Source organism: Opisthocomus hoazin, chromosome Z (genome assembly GCF_030867145.1).
Source record: "Opisthocomus hoazin isolate bOpiHoa1 chromosome Z, bOpiHoa1.hap1, whole genome shotgun sequence".
In the NCBI taxonomy this organism is placed as follows: Eukaryota; Metazoa; Chordata; class Aves; order Opisthocomiformes; family Opisthocomidae; genus Opisthocomus; species Opisthocomus hoazin.
The window spans coordinates 43,168,312-43,187,695 of record NC_134454.1 but is presented as its reverse complement, the minus strand read 5'-3'; positions in this window follow the sequence as shown (position 1 = coordinate 43,187,695).

The window sequence follows — 19,384 nt, the reverse complement described above, 5'->3', positions numbered from 1 at the left end:
CCCTTTCTCCCTGACTCCCTCTCCCCTTCTGCCCTAGCAGGACAAAAATCTTGTCAGCCATACCCTTCTTTAGAGGTCCTACTCTATCTACACCTATGCAAAAAGTAAAAGGAGTGAGTTTAGGAATCCTTTTTATTGCAATAGTTTTGCACCAGCCTAATGACATGTGTAGGGCTCTGATAGTCCTCTAAAACACCATCTTTCTTACTCGAGCTCTGTACTCAGCAGAGAAGCAGAACATCAAAAAGAAAACTACTCATTATTTCTCTGCTTTCCTATTTAGTATTTCTGTTTTGTTCTAGATACTCTGGGAAAGAAAGGTACACAATTTCTGTCATAATTTAATGGTATCAGTATGATGGAGTATGCATGATTGGTAGTGAATTTAATGTGTAACATTCCTCACAGAAAAACACTGGATTACAAAAACCATAAAAGTCTTAGAGAGGAATCAACTCAAAATGTCCCAAAAGATGGCAGTTTTTAGTGATGATCTGCACCAATATTACAAGCAAAATATGCTCTGGTAAAAAACTTTTCTTTGCGAATACAAAGATGATACTGAGCACATGAAAGTAAGAGCTTATGTAGGCACACAACAAACATGGAGAGAAACTTTTGTGAACCAAATTCAGTCTTGCGATGTAGGTACCTGTTGGTTGACAATTTACTGCAAATATGCATGAGAATACAGGTTATGTGAACTTTGTAACTTAGAAATTCTTATATTACTAAGCTCCATTTGCCCTATTGCAAAACAAGAGGGATATGCCCATAAGCACTATCTGCAAACCCAAAATGTGAGATTACATCTGGAGTGTTGTGTCCAGTTTTGGGCTCCGTTGTACAAGTGAACACGATATTGACAAACTGAAGTAAGTCCCGCCAAGGGCCACCTAGATGATTAAGGGATTGAGGCACCTGTCACATGAGGAGAGGCTGACAGAGAGCTGACTTTGTTCAGCCTGGAGAAGAGAAGCATAATGGGGAAATCTTATTGCAGTCTTCAGCTGTGTAAAGGGAGAATATGGAGAAGATGGAGCGAGACTTTTCTTGAAGGTGCATGGTGTTAAAAGGAGAAACAACAGAAACAAACTGCAACAAGAGAAGTTCTGATTAAATACTGAGAAGTTTTTCCCCATGAGGGTCATTAAATGATGGAAGAGGGGCCCAAGGATTCTCCATCCTTGGAGATATCCAGAATGTGACTGGTCACAGTCCACCTAACTGGACCTAGTCTGAATGAGGTGTTTGAAGCAGATGACCTCCAGATGTCCCTTCCAACATATTTTATTCTGTTATCACCTTAATGGAATTTAAAAAAAAAATCTCAATTATTTTGGTCTTTGCATTATTGTTTTATTGATTTACTTAGATAGTGTTTTCCCAGTACCTGTGTTTTTGTATCCTCAAAGTCTGGTTTTGCTTTGGTTATATGTATGCAGATGTGTTCAGATGCAGGTTCACTGGAGGATAAGCTTGGAAATAATCTGTGAATGATTGCTTGCATATTCCTATTTCTTAATGCTTCTTGTTCTCAGAATACCATTTATCCAGTAAATGTCATAAATAAATCTTTCTGAATAATTTCTGTCATAATTTTGTTTTTTCTTCAGCTCAGCAGGCATCTAGAAGCAGATCATGATTTCTTCAATTAATTTGCTACACTTCTTTGAAAAATATTTGATCTTTGTTTTCACTGTTAGTGATTTGATAGTCGGTAATGGGGTGTCGAATATTCTATCCTGGATATTCAAGATACAAATGTATTGAGGAGAAAAATGACAGACTATTGCACTGATCTCTAACAGGATGAATGTGAACTGCAAAGCTGAAAGGAGATAGATGTCATTTAGATAGACTGCGATTTACTGTTCCATTTGAAAGTGTTAAGATTTCAGGTCCTAATGCAGCTGCACTGCAGTGGTCAGGAATGAACAGTAAACAAAGAGTTATCAGTGAGTCTGTGTGAAATTCAAGGGCTGTGGAGGTTTGTCTTCACCTGTCATCAGTTTTTGTATTTCATGTTTACCTATCTATGACTGTAGCCTTTCTGCTGCACAAATACTGTCCAGTTCTTTGGAAAGCATTTTGTTGTGTTGTGTCTGCAATGAATCTGACGGGCAAAGGCTAATCACCGTCCTCTCCTTGGAAAGCCTGCTGAGGAGTGGTAAAGATAATAAAGAAGTAATTAAAGATAATAAAAATAATGAATTGAAAATGGTACACGAGAAAAATTCTCCGGGCCTCATGAATCAGACCAAAGTAATTTAAAATAGATTTTTGTGAGAAAATATACTAGGAGCTCAAATGATAAAAATCATTATGAAAGGATGTATGTGGGGTATTGCATTTGCTTTTGGCCTCTGATGAAAATAAATCAAAGTAGCATTCATCTAAATCCATAGAATTTTAAGTAAAACAGACCCACTGCTCAAGTGGCTACAGGATACTGGGCTCTTTAACCATTTTCTGATGGTACGTGATAAACATTTTTAATAGCCCACCTCTCAGCTGTTTTTAGATGTACGCTGTTTTATGCACTAAAGGTATACTTCCTTGCTAACTGTTCAGTGGAAAACCATAGCTACATTTTTGATTTAGCACTTACCTGTGAGGTAAAGGCCTGTAGAGGGATCTCTCCATTTCATCCTTGGCCTGCAGAGCACACTAGCGTATGTCCAGAAGAGAAGAGGGAATGAAAGTGAGAGGCCAGAGCGTCCCACCTCCGGGAAAGCATCTGCGCTTCTATTGTATCTGAGAAGACTGAGACAAAACAATGTCAAGATGTAGGAAGGTTTATGGAGCAAAACTGCAGTGTGCAGCCAGTAGTAGCCTTCACATCACAGAGGAGAAAGCTTGTGTGGCTGCAGTGGCTCCTGTGTCTTTGACAGACAAATCCCATAACTTACTTGGCTTTCAAGTGGACAAATTAGCAGAAACAGGTTAGTTTTCATTATGTGAGTTTTTCTATTTTTATAGTGCTTATTACAATAGGAGGCTGGCCTAGCAAGAATGCCCAGCAGTGAATATGGTTGTGAATGATATTCTGATAGCTTCCTTTTGCGGCCAGTGTATAGTGTAGGTAGTAACAGCTCAAGTCTCTGTTGGAAGAAACAAAAAAGGGAACCTATTTGTTTTTCTGTTTCACTGCAGAAATTACACTGACAAATCCAATACTACTTGCTGAAAACTAAGCTGGTCTTGCCAAAAAAAGTAAAGGAAAGGAGATTTCCATTAGATATGAATTGTTCCTGTGTAGTCATACTTTCAAAAATTTAATTGAAAGGACATTTTGTGAGTTAAATACAGAGCTACTGTTTAGAAATATTTCACCTCACTGTCAAAAGACAATGTGCTGAAATACTTAAATACAGTAATACCTTAATTATCTTGGTAGGAAAGTGAAGGCAACAACAGCAAGCATGAGAGAAGCCGTGGAAGTCTGGTACAGAAATCCGTTGTGCAAGAGACCATTTGAAGAGAACATAAGACTCAACACATTATGAATGCTTAATTAATTATATTGAATTGATTTGGATACATCAAACACTTTTAAGGTTATCTTTGTATAAATCAAATTAGTAACAAATTAAATTTGGTATGATTGGAAGGATCTAATACACAAATAAAGATCCTCATCTTGCAAATCCTTCAAGAATGAAACTCTTCAGGTCAGAACCTGTTGTGTACGGCAAGGGTGTTGAACATATAACAGTACTTCTTTCAATCCGCAGCAAGAAGCCTGTTGGGTTAGAGTTCTCATCAGAAAATAGAATGTAAAGCAGAGAGATACAAAATAGCTTCAGAGATAATGCTTCTGTTTGAACAATGGTTCTGATCTGCTGTTTGAAGGAAATCATGCTTTATATTTATTTTTTTCCTGTCACTCTTTTAGACAAGGCCCATGGAACAGATATGAGAAGGTTTGCGTACTGGCAGTTCGCCTCTCTCTAGGCTTTTAATAAAGGTAACCAAAAGGCTAGATTTCCACTTGTTTTGTTTTTGCTGTACCTGTCCCTCTCCACAAAAAAAGATTTTCCATCACTCAGAGGATAATGGTCCAGACAGAAGAAATCAGTTCACCTTGACAGAATCAAGCTAATAACAACCTTTTAAATCTGTGGATCGAAGTAAAATTAGAAGTTAATAAATAATTAAAGCATAAGGCCATCACCTATGAGACATGTTTTGCCTGAACATAAATTATATCTGTAAATTTTTTGTTACACTTCTATTAAGTGTAATGTATATAAACTGGAACTAAATGATGCCAGGACCTTACATGAAAATTACAGTAACTCCTCTCTTATTGCTAAGTAAATGAATTTGTTTTATGCATTGTGGTATTCTTGTCCAGGATGAAGAGACATAGGATTCAAAGGCATAGCTTTCTTACCTAAAGCACTGGTGAGGTATTGTGCACAAAACCATACTGGAGAAGAGGCTGGAGAGGTACAAAGCACTTGGTTCAAAGAAGAGAAGCATTTTGTGTCAGATGATTTCAATACTGTATGCTAATGCAACCTGTTTGTATTCCAGTTTGAATCCAAATGGCAGAGGCTTGCTAGCTTTGAATATGTCTGGTTTTAGGATAAGACATTCAAAACAAATCTTAAGTTTGCAGAAGCTTTTTTTTTTTTTAGTTGTCTGTGTTCTAAATTTGTCATTATAGAGGTGTGTTATGAACACAGCCTTGCCTTTATAATCTGCCTTTACTACAAAGAAAAATGTTGGCACTTTCCTCAAAGCAATTCTATAGCACAATTTCAATCCTACAGCATTGCCTCTCACTGGCTTTAGAAAGTCAAATGGAGTGGATGAATGAAGTATTCCTACCTCACAAAAAAATTCAGCAAATTTTCATTTTACCTGCAGACAGAGGGTGACGGAGCACTGGAACAGGCTGCCCAGGGAGGCTGTGGAGTCTCCTTCTCTGGAGATATTCAAGACCTGCCTGGACAAGGTCCTCTACAGCCTACTGTAGGTGACCCTGCTTTGGCAGGAGGGTTGGACTAGGTGATCTACAGAGGTCCCTTCCAACCCCTACCATTCTGTGATTCTGTGATTATTACTGGAGCTGTGGTTTTGTTCTATGTAAACAGGGGAAACAGAAACCCTGTTAGTCTGTGTGATCTTCCAGCTGCAAGCAGATGACTTTTCTTATTTGACACCATAATTTTAAATGCTTCTCCATTTTCTGCATCCAAATCCATATATAAACCAGCTGTTTGGCGGCAGGATTTATATCAGTAAAAATTCATGCTGCTGGCTTAGAAATGAGAATGCTGTTTCACAAAATAATTTGAAGTCTTGATACTTGTTCTTCTCCCATCTGCGAAAAGAACTAAACCTTCAAAAAAACTTGGGTTACCCGAGCCTTAAACAAAGAGAGATAGTAAGATTCCTGTTTACATCCCCAAATGTAGTAATTCTAGGTATAGAACAGATGTACATTTTGTTACCACTGTCATCCCTCTGATCAAGCTGCAGCTCCCAAGTGGAGTGTGGTACCTTCAAGGCAGTCACTGTACAACTCTCAGACCAAGTTCAAAGAAGACCCTTATATAACATTGACAAAGAAAATCCCACAGCGTGCTAATGTACACAGAATTATGATGGTTATGTTGCTAATGCTACGCAAAAGACCTGCCTCAAATGAGGGCAATAAGCAATCAAAGAGGGTGTTGAACTCAGCGTACGTCTACATGGATGTGTCGTGACTTTCTGATGTGCTGTTTTCCATACATTTGATATAGCCATCTAGCTGCTCTGGAGACCCGGTTTTCCTTGGCATGCACGTGCTTTGCTAAAGCATTAGGAAGGCATAGAGTTTAAGGGAATTTGAAAGAGATCAAGCCATCTTCTCCCTCAACCATGTCTTGCCTATCCCCAATCCTAAAAGCACATATGAAATAGTACATAAAAATATGATTTTGAATAAAAGGTAAGTTCCAGATGTAATTGAGTAAAGAATCAAGACGAGAGACAAAGCAAGCCTATGACTATTTACAGAAATAACAAGAACAGGACTGTATAGCTAAAATGTGTGGAACTAAGGAAATAATTAGTCTGAGCAGCGAGAAAAACCCAGAGAAAAATATTGCAAAGGAAGTGATGAAAAGTCCCATCTGTTTTGCATTTCTGTACACTTATATGCTCAATAAGTTTCTAAAAAATATTACAAGGAAAGGTTCCATATCAGTAATAAAATGGGCATAGTAGTCCAACAGTATTCTTTTCTGTCACTGCTTTCAAATATTCTGTACTTACGATGCACTACAACCTTTTTGAACTTCACTCTGGTTCATGTCAATTGCATTTCTTGCTATGTGAAAGCAGAAGATACTGCGATTTCAGCTGATATGCTGAAGTATTTCAATGAAATCTCACTGTGTTGGAGACTGACTGTGTTCAGGTTCAGTCATAGAAATTGAGCGGTTTAGCACAGGTTTGATACGTAGCTTACTTTGATGAACTGTTTTCACTTGATTTAATCGACAGGTAAATAATGATTAGCAGTGGTTCCTGGATCAGTGATGGAAGTTTCTGAAAGGTGTTTTATGGTCATTCAATAGATAGTCACCTCAGCCAAGTCTATAAAATGTAAATATTTTTCCTGTAAGAAAGTTAGAACTTTGCCTGTGATTCAACTTTGGTTTGGGTGTCCCTTGTGACTTTAAAACAGTGACCATTGGTCCCTCACTGACACGTGTATTATGCTATATGAAGTCACTACTACCATGATAGTCCAGACTGACAGCACAAAGTGTGATGCTACCCACAGTATGCTATTTGGTCAGTATTTTGTTTAGACTGCAGCGAAGGCTGGAAATCTTAAGACTATAATGCCCTCCTCGACTCTGTCTGTGTGTATAGAGCCAAATTCTAACATTGAAGACAGCAGCACAAGAAGTACCAGTCTGAATGCTGTTTCTGATCAACATGAATTATGTTGCAATTTTATTAAACAAGGGAGGAATTATGGTAAGTTTTCAGAAAAAAAGTTAGATCAGGTGTCAGATGTGTGAAATAAAATTAAAAACAAAACTGAAAGAGAAGCATCCTTTAGTAAGGTGCTTAGATCAGCTTCCAAAGTAGAGTATTGTCTAGATTAGTTTCCGAAGAAGAGTATTGCCTTAACACAGGCGAATGACATTCCACAGGTAGGATGTAAAACACTAACTTGTCTGATTTGCTGAGTGGATCTGCGCCCTGCAGCCCCTATCCACTGAATCTTCATGGTTAACCTACAACTATCTGAATAAATTGGTCATTTTAAACACGGTGGCTCTTATCTGACCTTTCTGCTGAACAGTCTTAGCCTGAATTCCACTGTTCACATTCAGCTGTAGCAGTTCTCATTAAGGTCACTAATGAGACCTTCTTGTCAGAAAGAGGTCCCCCTTTCTGCACTCTTCCCTTCAGATCTGCTTCTCTGTCTTTTTACTGGTTGGGTTTCCTTTGCTTTTTAAAGCCAGGAGTGTGGTCCTGCTAATTCTACAAACAGATCTGACAGCAAAGTCTTTCCTTGCTTTGTCCTCCTCTATTGACATTCCCCAGATCTCTCTCAATCCTTTCTCTTCATTTTCTATGAGCATCCTCCGGGATTTCTGCATCTTCTCCAGAGTTTCAGTTGCTGCATACTGCATAATGTACCGCTTCGCAAGTAACAGAGCAGTCTCTCATCTGGAAAACTGATTGATTCCATTATTTACCTTGAGTTATATATAGATACTGGCTGCGTCGTGGCTAATTGAGGAAAAAATACCCATAATTTTTAAGTCATAAGATGTTTAGCAAAGTTTGCTTTCTTACTCTGCCTCTAGCTGTGGTTCACTTCTTCTTCCCACCTCCTTCCCTTTTCCCCCTTCCCCTTTTAGCATGAATTATGAGTTAACGACTTCTCATAAGCCTAATGTCTGTTAGATTTGGAAATGAAGCATTATTTTGATAACTAGAACAACGATTACTTCAGAAACACCTCTGTTTAAATGCTTTTCTAGTAGAATCTTAAATACAATGAAAAACTTCATCTTTATTAAATGCTGATTTTATGGGAAATGGACACTATGTTTTAATCTTTAAGCTTTAAATACTTCCTTCAGTGATGTTTACATTCTTTAAAGATAGTCTGGCTAAATTCCTATGTTTATTATTGCCCACCAGAAACACTTTCCAGTGAATAATGAGATATTCTATTAGACAGAAGTAAAATTTTAATTGTAGGAAGATGTGATGGGTGTTTTAGAACATGGTCTGAATGAAATGACAAGCACAGTAACCTCCAATATACATCTAAAGTAATACAGCACTGATAGCTTACACCATATAAGAAATGACTTATTAACATCTTAAAAACAGATGACGACTCACAGGCAACCCTGTCCTTCAAAGCACTGGGAAGAAATTCATCAGTCAAAAGCCATCTTCGTAAATGCTCGGCTGCTTTAAACATACCAAAACAATGCTGACCCTACTTAATTTCTCAAACTGCTGTTTTTCAGAGAGCTTGACATCTTCACTCTTTTAGACCTGAGTATAAACATAAATTGATGTAAAGCAGCATTCAAGCATATGAATTCTGCATCTTGATACAGTGGCAACCTTTTCAGAAAGGTTAGATCTGATCCATGTAGATGATGGAAGCCATTTTTAACCCTCATTTCTAGTCTTCTCCTGAGAAGCAGTAATCCCAAATGTGTCCATTTTTTCATTTTACTTTGTCCTTCTTGCGAAAATATGAATGCTAACCCTCTTGCTCAACACAGGAATCACTCAACAACTTTTACTTTAAAATTGATCATCACAAAAATAAGTAGAGACTACATCCAGAATTTGTTTGACAGAGTGTATACCTTTAGCAAGTAATGATAATGATGAGAATGGAAGTATTTGTCAAAAGAGAAGTCATGGAATCTCAGACAGAAATTATTTGCTGGAGTATTTTTCAATTAATTCAAAGGTTGGTCAAAAGTGACATTAGTGTGTTGATATGTGAAAAGTGGATGCCCACTGCAAGTGATCAAAGAAATCAGAGTTGACAAGATTTGTGTGCATGGTGTCTCATCGTAAAATCAAACAGTGTGTGATAATCCCTGAGTTTAGAAAGCTCACAGCACTGCCTGCTAAGTATTATCTAGGAGAAAAAAAAGTCTTGCTAGATATCATATAATATCTGAGTTTTAGTTCCTGGGAGGGGGTGTTGGTTTTTTGTTTTTAAACAGCAGATTTTACTTTAATTTTTCAGATATTTTTTTTCATTTGAAGTCTAAAGAGATTCTTAATTAACACTTTCCTGTACTGCAGTAAAATCCTTTATTCTAGATGGTACAATTCTTATTCTCTTTCTGAGACTTTTTAGCTAAGTAAGGGAAACGTCAAGACTAAACTGTCAGTACTTTTGCTGCACTTTGAGAGAGAAGGCTAATCATTTTTAAATTATGTTAACTATTGGAAGAATTGTGAATTAATTTATTTAATTTAGAGAAGAGTGCTGCATTTTATCAAAATATTCCAGCTAAATAGAGGAAGGAGATATGTTATAAATGACAAACTGAAATTATGTCTTTGGTGGCAAGCATCTTTAGATTTTGATGGGGTAACTGCATAAGTAGCTATGATGTTTTTGCATTACTGAAGAGTTTGGTCATCCCTTTTGTTTCCTTTTCTGATGTCAGTATGAATAACAGGAAGTCTTGCTTTCTTGCAATAGCAGAGATTTCCTCAAAACAGATAATATCTCATGTAACTGACCATTTACTGGGATAGGAGTATTTTGATATTTACTGATCTCTTGAAATGTTCTTAATCTTCTATTAGAATTTATCACCAAAATATTCATCTGTATTTTAACATCATTAACTCCACACCTGAAACTCAGTGGTTACATGGCTTGAAATTCAAGGTTAAATGTAGTCTAAACAGTCTGAAAAACACTGATGCTCAATAAGGTGTGAATTATTTCCCTTAATAATATGGAAGTGGAAATTCCTGACATGTGAAAATCGCCACCTACAAGTCAAAAAATACTAACCCCGGTTTTAAGGAAAAGCAGATGTTGTAATTACATTAAAGAGACCAAGGGAGCAAGAAATACAAAATCAAAGACGTTGAGAATAGTAAGAATTTTGGGGCCATCTGAGTGGACTTTATGCCAAGGCCAGGTCAAGCACTGCCATCACTCATGTGCCTTCTTCTACAGCCTGAGACCACTGTTGTTGGGTAATTAAGCCTGTAAATCTCCCATTTGTACATTGTTTGCAGAAGTCAACATTCATCTAAAACTTCAGCAGATCTCGCTTTTATTTTCACATGACACCTTTCAATGACTGTTTTGGATTTGGCAGGATTATCATTGGATCAGAAATTTAGAACTCTGTGGGATGCATGGACTTGGTCATGTACCAGTTTGTTACATGAAAGTAACAGCCACTTTGAAATAGCTAAATAAGAATCACTTCTTGTAAAACTTGATGATCTTAGATGTCTTTTCCAACCTATGATTCTATAATTCTATGATTCTATGATAAGCTGCCCTCCAAATTAGCAGGCTTCTAGCCTAAATACCAAGCAATACTTATTTCTGGCTGTGCTACTCTATTATTAGATGAGAATGTAGCTATTGTTTAGGGGTACCTGGGCAGATGACTGGATTGTAAGCAGTGAGTGTGCAATGCGGTCAATATGGTGATCCTTTTCATTGCTACATTGATATTCAGTGACTCTTGAAGTCAGAGGCGGTTCAGTTATGAAGGAAGAAGACTATTCTAGTCTGCTCCTGTGTTTTCTGTCAATAGCTACATGCCTATTCCAGTAGGGAAGGTTCGCAGGATCTCCTTGTGATGTCCAGACTGATTCCCTGGAAAATTAACAGTTTTTCTGATTAAGCCCTGAGATTTTGCATCTGCACTTTGAAATTGAGTGTGATTAGTGAACTGGATGAAGAGAATAACTAAATGACTATGCATTCAGTCGCCTAGGGTGTAGGCTCTCTAGAAATGGAAGAGCTGTGCATGCTAGTGTGCATGTGAACAAGTGTGCACGTGTGTGCATACACAGCAGCTGCCACAGCAGTATCCTGGCTAAAGTACCATGCGCACAAATAATTAGAGTGTGATAATGGCAACAGAAGTTTAAGACAACCGCAAATGAAGTGGCGGGTTGGACAGATAATTACTATTTTGCATGCCCTCTTGACTGTATTGCATATCCATTTCATCCTAGACCTTTCAGTTAGGTATACAACTTTCTGCACATCTTTGAGCATGCAATTTCAACCCCATATTTTGAAAAATAAGCGCAATAAAGGAATTAAACATAAAATATTAATATTTTCTGTCTGTTTGTAAATGACACAAATTGTGGTGTAGACAAATTAATCTTTCAGAAGCAGTCAGAACAATTTGAATGGGCTTTGTTATCAGTGATGTCAGCATGACAAGAGAGAAAACGTGTCCCCTGTAAGTTTTAACCTTCACGTACAAGACAAAACTTACTCTGTTGAAACATCCGCACTTCAATTATTGTAAGGAATCTTTGCACTAATTATAAATATTCCTACTGTTGTAAAGCTGCATTTTAAAAAGGGTAGACACACTTATTCCAGATGTTAATATGCATTTATGTAATAAGGTAGGGAAGGAAAGCTGGAGTGGTGGAGAACTCATTTATCAGGCACATACTTGTTATTCCAGTGCAAACTGCAAATTTTGCAGCAGGCAAAGGTGGCTGCTTTCTCGAGATTTAGAGGATAGTCACCAAAGGAGTGCTGGGGAAGAGCTGTTGGGTTGGAAATTAAAGACAGAGTTGCTGGAGGCATGACTTACTTAAGCTATTAAAGAAATAAAGTTCAAGACATGACACATAGTGTGCAGTGAAATGTTTCCTGGTCCTGTCAGAGATCTCCATCCCAACCGCAGTGCAGAAATAAAGCACTCCAGAAAATGAGGGTGGGAGGAAGGCTTAGTGGACTACCAGTGATTCAGAGCATTTGCTCAAAGTTTATAAAGAATTGGCTGGTGAAATAATGCTATCACATTTCTGCATTGCCAGCTCACTTTAAGATGCCAAAAATATTATAATAAGTACTTTCTTAGTATTGGTTTCCCACGTAAGAAATTGTATAGGATGGTTGTATCTTGCCAGTGAAAGGCAGGTGGTTGACATGGTCAAGGAGGTGATTTCTCTCTCAAAATGTTGTTATGGCAGGGAGTTCTTTACTAGTTCTGTGAATTATATGAAGTGTTCAGAAAATTATTTTCCCTCTCAGTTTTTCTTCAAGAGCAGGAGTAAACAGTGAGTTCCACTGGTACAGCTAGAACAGTTGCAAAGAATATAGTTTTTCTTGAGGACAGAAAATAAAAAGCCCTATCAAGAATAATTTACATGGAAAATGTTGCTCTCTCTTTACAAAATAAATGTCAAAAGAACAGGCTTTCTTGCTTGTATTAGTTTTTTTTTAAAAATAGCATACTAATTTCAGAAAACAATTCAAGGTCAATGCTTCTGTTTGTGTAGGATAGTAACTCTTTGGATCAGATTTCTAGTGAAAATGCTAATGACTGGATACTCATTTTGTAAAAGTATTTGCCATGCAGTCAGAATGTTTCTGAAAGTTAAAACAATTGCAATATTTTCCTTGGAGGAGATGAGAAGATATTCTTATAGTGAAGACATCTTTCGGAGTATTTATTTTTTAAAAATTTTTTTTCCCAATGCCTCGGTGGAAAAAGAGATCAAGCTCACTGTTTTTAAGTACATGCATTTTTAGATGCACTTAAAAATTTTTGCTCACAGACTTTCTATCACATGTATTTGAGTCCAGGTTACAAGCTTACCAGGACACTGGGAGACTTCTGGAATACACGAGGCCTACATGAAAGTGATGCAAAATGAAGGATCAGGGGATATCAGAGGTGAAATAGAAGTGACCAAAAGTAGTAGTGTGGCAGAAGTGGTAGACAAATGCTTTGCATTTGTATTTCTTTGCATAGGAGCTTTGAGAGGTTCCTGCCCCAGTCTCATACAGACGAGTCTATGCAGTTTGACTCATAACAAGACATCGCATTTTTTTCCTCAAAATTTGCTGTGTGCACTTGTCCAGGCATTGCGTAGAAACTTATTTTGTGTGAAGATTTTAGATATGGTATTTAATTTAGAAAAATTACATTCTGCAGTATTGTTTTGGTTTGTTCTATTTTTCTGATGTGTCAGAAACACCAGAAGTTTTCCTGGATTTGTTTGAATGAAGAATTGCCTTACTGAGGATTTTCTCACATGGCATGTTAAACTCAAGTTAGGAGACCCTGCTCACACCCCAGGTCTGCTTCTGTTTAAATTGTTACAGACATAAATCTGACCTTGCACACCCTGTCCAGTCCAGATGTTTCTCTAGATCTACCTTACATATTTTTGTGACGGAAATAGAAAGGCTTAAACCCAGACAAGTCTATTTAAAGCAACTTCACTCCCAGGTTAACACAGTCATTTCTTGAAGCTTTTCTGAGTCTGTTGCTTCCTACCGTATTTAACCTTGGACAACAGGATTTTGCAGCCATACCAGTAGTCAGCTCCCACTTCTCAAGTTGTCAAGTAACTATTCAGACAGTCAAAATCCTGAAAGTGTTAGCAGAGGTTTTGTTTTCAAACCATTGGCATGTAGCTGAAAAATAATATACACAGAACTGTGCAAAAGATTAGAATTTGTTCTTTATTGATAGAGGCAGACAATTCCCTGTAAAGAAGGCCTTATAACTATTAATTAAAAACATATATAGAAAAGGAGCATAACTCTGCTTTTTCCTTCTGCGTTCTGCTAGTGGCTTTGATCAAGCTCAGAGGCTGCCAGGCTGGCCCTTCTACACTGGTCGCATAGCTGTAAACCTTCTAAACTCCTTTCTGTCCGTACGCAGAAGCTGCAGCAGAACTCCAACTGCATACTTTGGGAACTTGCAAGCAGCTTTACAAACTTTTGTAGTGTGTTTGCTAGATATTTTTCTACTTGCGTGCAGAGGACTAAAGATTGTAAGACTATTTCCAGTTTATGCAATGCTATTTTTAGGATCCTGTTCTAGTTCTCGTAAGCAACATCTAAAGACTGAGTTGGTTTGTACAGCACTATGTCTAATCCTTCTATGTCATTATACTTCTTTATCTTACGATTCATACAAAATTTTTAAAGTATTCTTCCTAATCTGATGTTCAAATTAAAAAACTCTTTTCTAAGCCAGTTCCTCTTAACATAGAAATTATCATTATGGATTTGCTCTTCTGTCATGTGGGCAGTCTCCTATGGCACACAAATACCCGAAAGGAAAGAGGAGAAATTTCTGGTAGTATAGTTGCACTAACTAGTGCAAGAACACAGAGAATAGTTGTTGATATCTCAGGATATTACTAATACCTGTTCTCTAATTTCCTCCACTGCATATTTAATGCTTAATGGTAGGCTGGCAATGACTGTGCTGTAATGATATTTATAGTTTCAACCCATAAGCTCTTTAGATCTTGGAGATGTTATCTTTCAGGATGTATGTGTGTGTAGAAAATTATTAAGATTTGATTTCATTACACATAGCATGCAGGATCTTGAATTATTTTTACAGGCATTTTGCACACATGGAATAAACTTCTGTGTTCTGGGATCCAGAACATCAAGTCTGGGATCCGTAGGAGCATCCAAAAGCTGTAGCTATGTGACTTAAGATGATGCAAGTGTCTGCTGGCAACAAGAGTTTTCTCCTTCTGTCTCCATTTCCTAGTCCTTCGACAGGATCTGACTCTTTCCCTTGTGCCACGGCTGGCATTCCAGTGGCTTTCTGGTAAGCTGGATCAGTGACCTGAACTGGCAGAAACTAACTCCTAGGGGAGGAGGAAAAATAAAGTATTTTATCAGCCTTGCCACCAAGCTACCTGAACCATAGAGCTGGCATGAAAGAAGAGACAGGGATGCGTGAGCTGAAACAGTGAGCAAGGTGAAAAACAGTAATCAGATGAAACTCGCAGAAAACCATACCCTGAAATGCTCTCTTTTCCCTTATGCAAACTGGATGCCCTGAGATGATGTGCAAGATCATTTCAGGGCTTGTAATTACACTCCCTTGTTAGAGTTGTTTTGCCATAAATCTGACATAGAGTCAAAGAAAGATGTAAGAAGTATCACTGAAGAAGCAATTAAGCCAAAGAGTAGAGACTGTTTCCCAGACTCTGGAGGGGTTTTCTTTCTGATGCTGTATTTTTGCCAGGCATTGCTATAGCAACTGGTAAGAAAATTGGTCACAGCAAAATTTCCTTTCTTCTTCCAAATGCTGGAGGAGGATGATTAGTGGGGGCTTTTCTCCTCTTTTCAGGACAGTGCTGTATCAGAACTAATCTGCAGGTTTTTGTTAAGTGAAGCTGTTAACCCTGTGGTCCTGTTCGAATTGTGAATGGTGGTTCACACAGGGCTTGCAAAAAACATGGTAAGATGAAGAATAGTTTTCAGGTCCCTCATGAGACAGTCGAAGTAAAGAATAATGTATTTTAGTGAAGTGAAACAGCAGAATAGACAGGCATTTGTGATAATGATCGTGGATCAATGCATGTTCTTAAATATGCATATTATGTATATGTAACATTGCTATTTCGCCAAGGAGACTCTACTAATTCTCATGCAGAAATAAAAAGAGGTTTGTGACAAGTTTATATATAGGAAGTAGATAAAGATTCTGATCTGGTAGATAGAGATGTGTTTTTTGTGTTTGTGCGGTCATACTAATTTTTACAAGTGTGCATTTAATACTGGTGTGATAGTAATACTGGGTCTTTGGGGGTTTATTGATGCTGGTGTTCAGCATTAGTTGGTAGTTGAATATAATTTTGAAAGTGGTGGCTAATTTTGGTAGGTGTTCTTGTTAAACATCAGACAGGTAGTTGTTCATCTGTGTAACTTTTTTCCTTTTAGTATATGTGCCTTCTCCTAAGTATCTGGTTTTACCTCATAATTTAAGGACACTCCTTAACTCCCAGTTACATTTCTTTGTATTGCCCTCTGCTGCCAGCTCTTTCTTGCATCCTTGGTTTAAGCTAAGCAATGAGAACAGACCTCTTACACCAATCTCTCTTCTCCCCTCTGACCATGCTGGCTATGAGGTAGCTGGTTTGAAGCAGGAATAGCTATTGACCTGTAGATGTCCCCTACCTTGTTCTTTCTGAACATGGTCACCATTTACATCTCTTACTGGCTTTGACTTACTCCTGAGGATATGACTTTGATAGGTTTTTGCTTCTGATCTTTTCCTGAAGGACCTGGATGCTGGGTGTAACGCGTTTGAGAACGAAAAACTCTGGCCATAATTAGGAGCCCACTTGGATGTGACTGTCTGGGAAATACTCATGCCATGTTTCCTGTTACGTTGTGAGCTGTTGTGAATCTTGTATGAGACTGAGTCCTTTAGGAATTAACAGGTATTTTTGCATCATGGAAGGATATCTCAGTTTGAGCTGTATTGTAACAAAAAGGACAATGGGCAGGGGACAAATATCACTTTTAAATATGTAAATCTGTTTCAGAGGAGTTTGGTTAAGGACCTCAATATTTAGTAACCAGAAAAACATGGATTCGAGTATCTTCACTGAAATGACTTTATCTGTTACCTAGGAAAAAAAGGCTTCCAGGGTAGAACAAGACCAGAAAACAAACTGCATTATTTTTTGGGGAGTGTAGAGACTGTGTATAGACATAACGTTTTCTCTTTTGTGTGGTGATAGGATTTCAGGTCAAAACTAAGCACACAAAAATACTTATTCATGCGACTTTGTTCTTAGTGGACCTTGGATGGAAGTTAAAATTCTCCTTCAGAATGTGCTCTTTCCCTGCATTTCAGTGGGGTTTCTTTATACACACTCTGTTCTGCTCTTTATGCTAAAGTTCTTTTAGAGAAGTTTCACCAAAACATTTAACAACTCGATCTTCACCTCCAGTAAAGTCCAGAAGTATTGCTTCTTCCTAGCTCTGTCCGTTTTTTCTTGGGAACTTGCCTGCTACTATGCTGAAGTAGTTTGATCTAATACACTGATAAAGTTAGTATGGTGTTTAAGATGTGGATTGCATATGGATGGAGTTAAAACTGGAACAAAAGTTGGCGCTTCATGGCTGGTTAGGATCATAGGACCACTATTGGCAAGTAGCAAGTACTGTGCAACTGTTGTCACACAGAAATAACCACAGTAATGCGATGTGAGAAACCAGGCAACAGAAGGCACGTTTTGACTGTTGCTGCTGCTGCTGAGTGTACCGGAAAGAACACAGCGAAACTACTTTTTATGCAGCACTAATTCTGCTCCTTCCCCCATCCCGCTCCAAATGCCAACGTGCTATTTAGTTATTTGTTTGCATGTTTATTTATTTTTACAAGCATAACAAATACATTGTGGAAGTTGCAGGGAAAAGGGAATGTCAAAGGTACAAAGTTTACAGGTAGCGTTAACTGGCTTAATTTAATCTAGCTTGCAGTTAGTACAACTATTACAATCACTAGATGATCTTGTGTAATTTCAGACTCTCCTTGGAGAATATGGCTTGTTTGGAGCAGAAGTAGTGCTCAAAGGTTTTAAAAATATATTTTAGGTCTACCTAGCATACACTTTACTTCAGTGCTAGCATTTTTCAAGACAACTGATTTGATACGTATTTTATTTAAACAGTGACAATTATAACCATCTGACATATAAGAAATGCACATATTCGTGCATGTTAATTTTTAATTGTGTAAATGGCTCTTTTCTTCTAAAATTTAACAAAACTATTTTCTGTGTTTTTGCAGCTTGCAAGATGACATTTAATGAAATTCAACCAAACAGTAATCTACAGTTACAGGATGAACACTTACATGTAAACATTGCATATGACCATAGCTACCTGTTCATTTCTACAACTGCTAAGCTGTTTACAGCATCCTCAACTTAAATCTGAAGTACCTCCAGCACATGTAAGCAAAGGTACTTCAGATGAAACCCTAAGCCCACAGCAGTCAATAAAAATTTCTCAGTTTATTTTTAATGGGGCAAGAATTCATTCTAGGAATTCACTGCAGCTAAATGAAACCTTGTTTCATTTCGAAAGGCATGTCGAGTGGTGTGGAAATCCCTAGGAAAAGGAATGGTGTCAGTAACATTAAAAGAAAGTTAAACTTCAGAAAAATTATTCTTTCTACCCTCCTTCTATTCTCTCAGGGTTATGAGACATAAGTAGAGAATAGGGACGAGATCTCATTTTAAAACGAATTAAGATTGCTTTATGCTTTTAAATATCCTGCTAAGCTTGTTATCCCATCTCCTTATTAGGGATACTTTTGGCAATCTAAAAGATGCAGTGAAGTCTGTGAAATCTATACGAGCTGGGGGTTATTAGGAGTAGGTCCCTGAATTTACAGCTGTGCTCAGTGATAACAATTAATTCCATTACATTCTTTAAATACCACTGAAATCTACATAAAAGACAACAGTTAAAGCCTAGCTATGATTCAAATCCAAACATCTATTCGGTATGTGTCCTTTTTTCCTTGGGTATTACCATGTCTACACAATTATTCAAAAACATATGAGTTTACTGATTATGCTACTTAATCCACTAAAAAGAAACATAAACATCCTGGGGAAATTCGGCTGTAGAGAATTTCTCCTTCTCTTTCCTGGACTTAATAAATCTGGTGGAATATTACTGACGTGAGCCAAGGAGTGAGTGGTGATAACTCTGTTAGAGCTCTCTCTCCATCTTCCAGGTCTGCCTGCGCCTAGAAGTAGTAGGTAAAAAGCAACTGCAAGGCTAGTTGCCCTGCAGATGGGGACTTCAGCGGGTACAAGACAGTTAGACCTGTAATCCATGGGACCCTGCTACAGTTACTCTTTAGAAATTACCTCTCTGGCATGTAGTGTGTACATCAGCTTCCTAGCAATTTTCCTCTAAGCTCCATTCCTGTGGAGTCTTCTTACTCCTTATTGTAGATTAACCTAAGGGTATGCTTCTTTCTGAGAAACAAAAAGAACTTGAAAGCAACTTTGTCTTCTTGCTTTTTTATTGGGAGGGCTTGGTTTTGGAAGTAGAACCTGAGCTATGTGTCTGCTTCTGGCTTTGACAGGAAGCTAGAATCATAGAATCATAGAAAGGTTTGTGTTGGAAGGGACCTTAAAGATCATCTAGTTCCCATCCCCTTGCCATGGTCAGGGACACCTTGCACTAGACCAGGTTGCTCAAAGCCTCATCCTGCCTGGGCTTGAACACTTCCAGGGAAGGGGCACCCATAACTTTCTGGACAACCTGTTCCAGTGCCTCATCACCCTTATAGCAGAGAATTTCTTCCTAATATGCAACTTAAATCTACCCTCCTTCAGTTTAAAATCATTA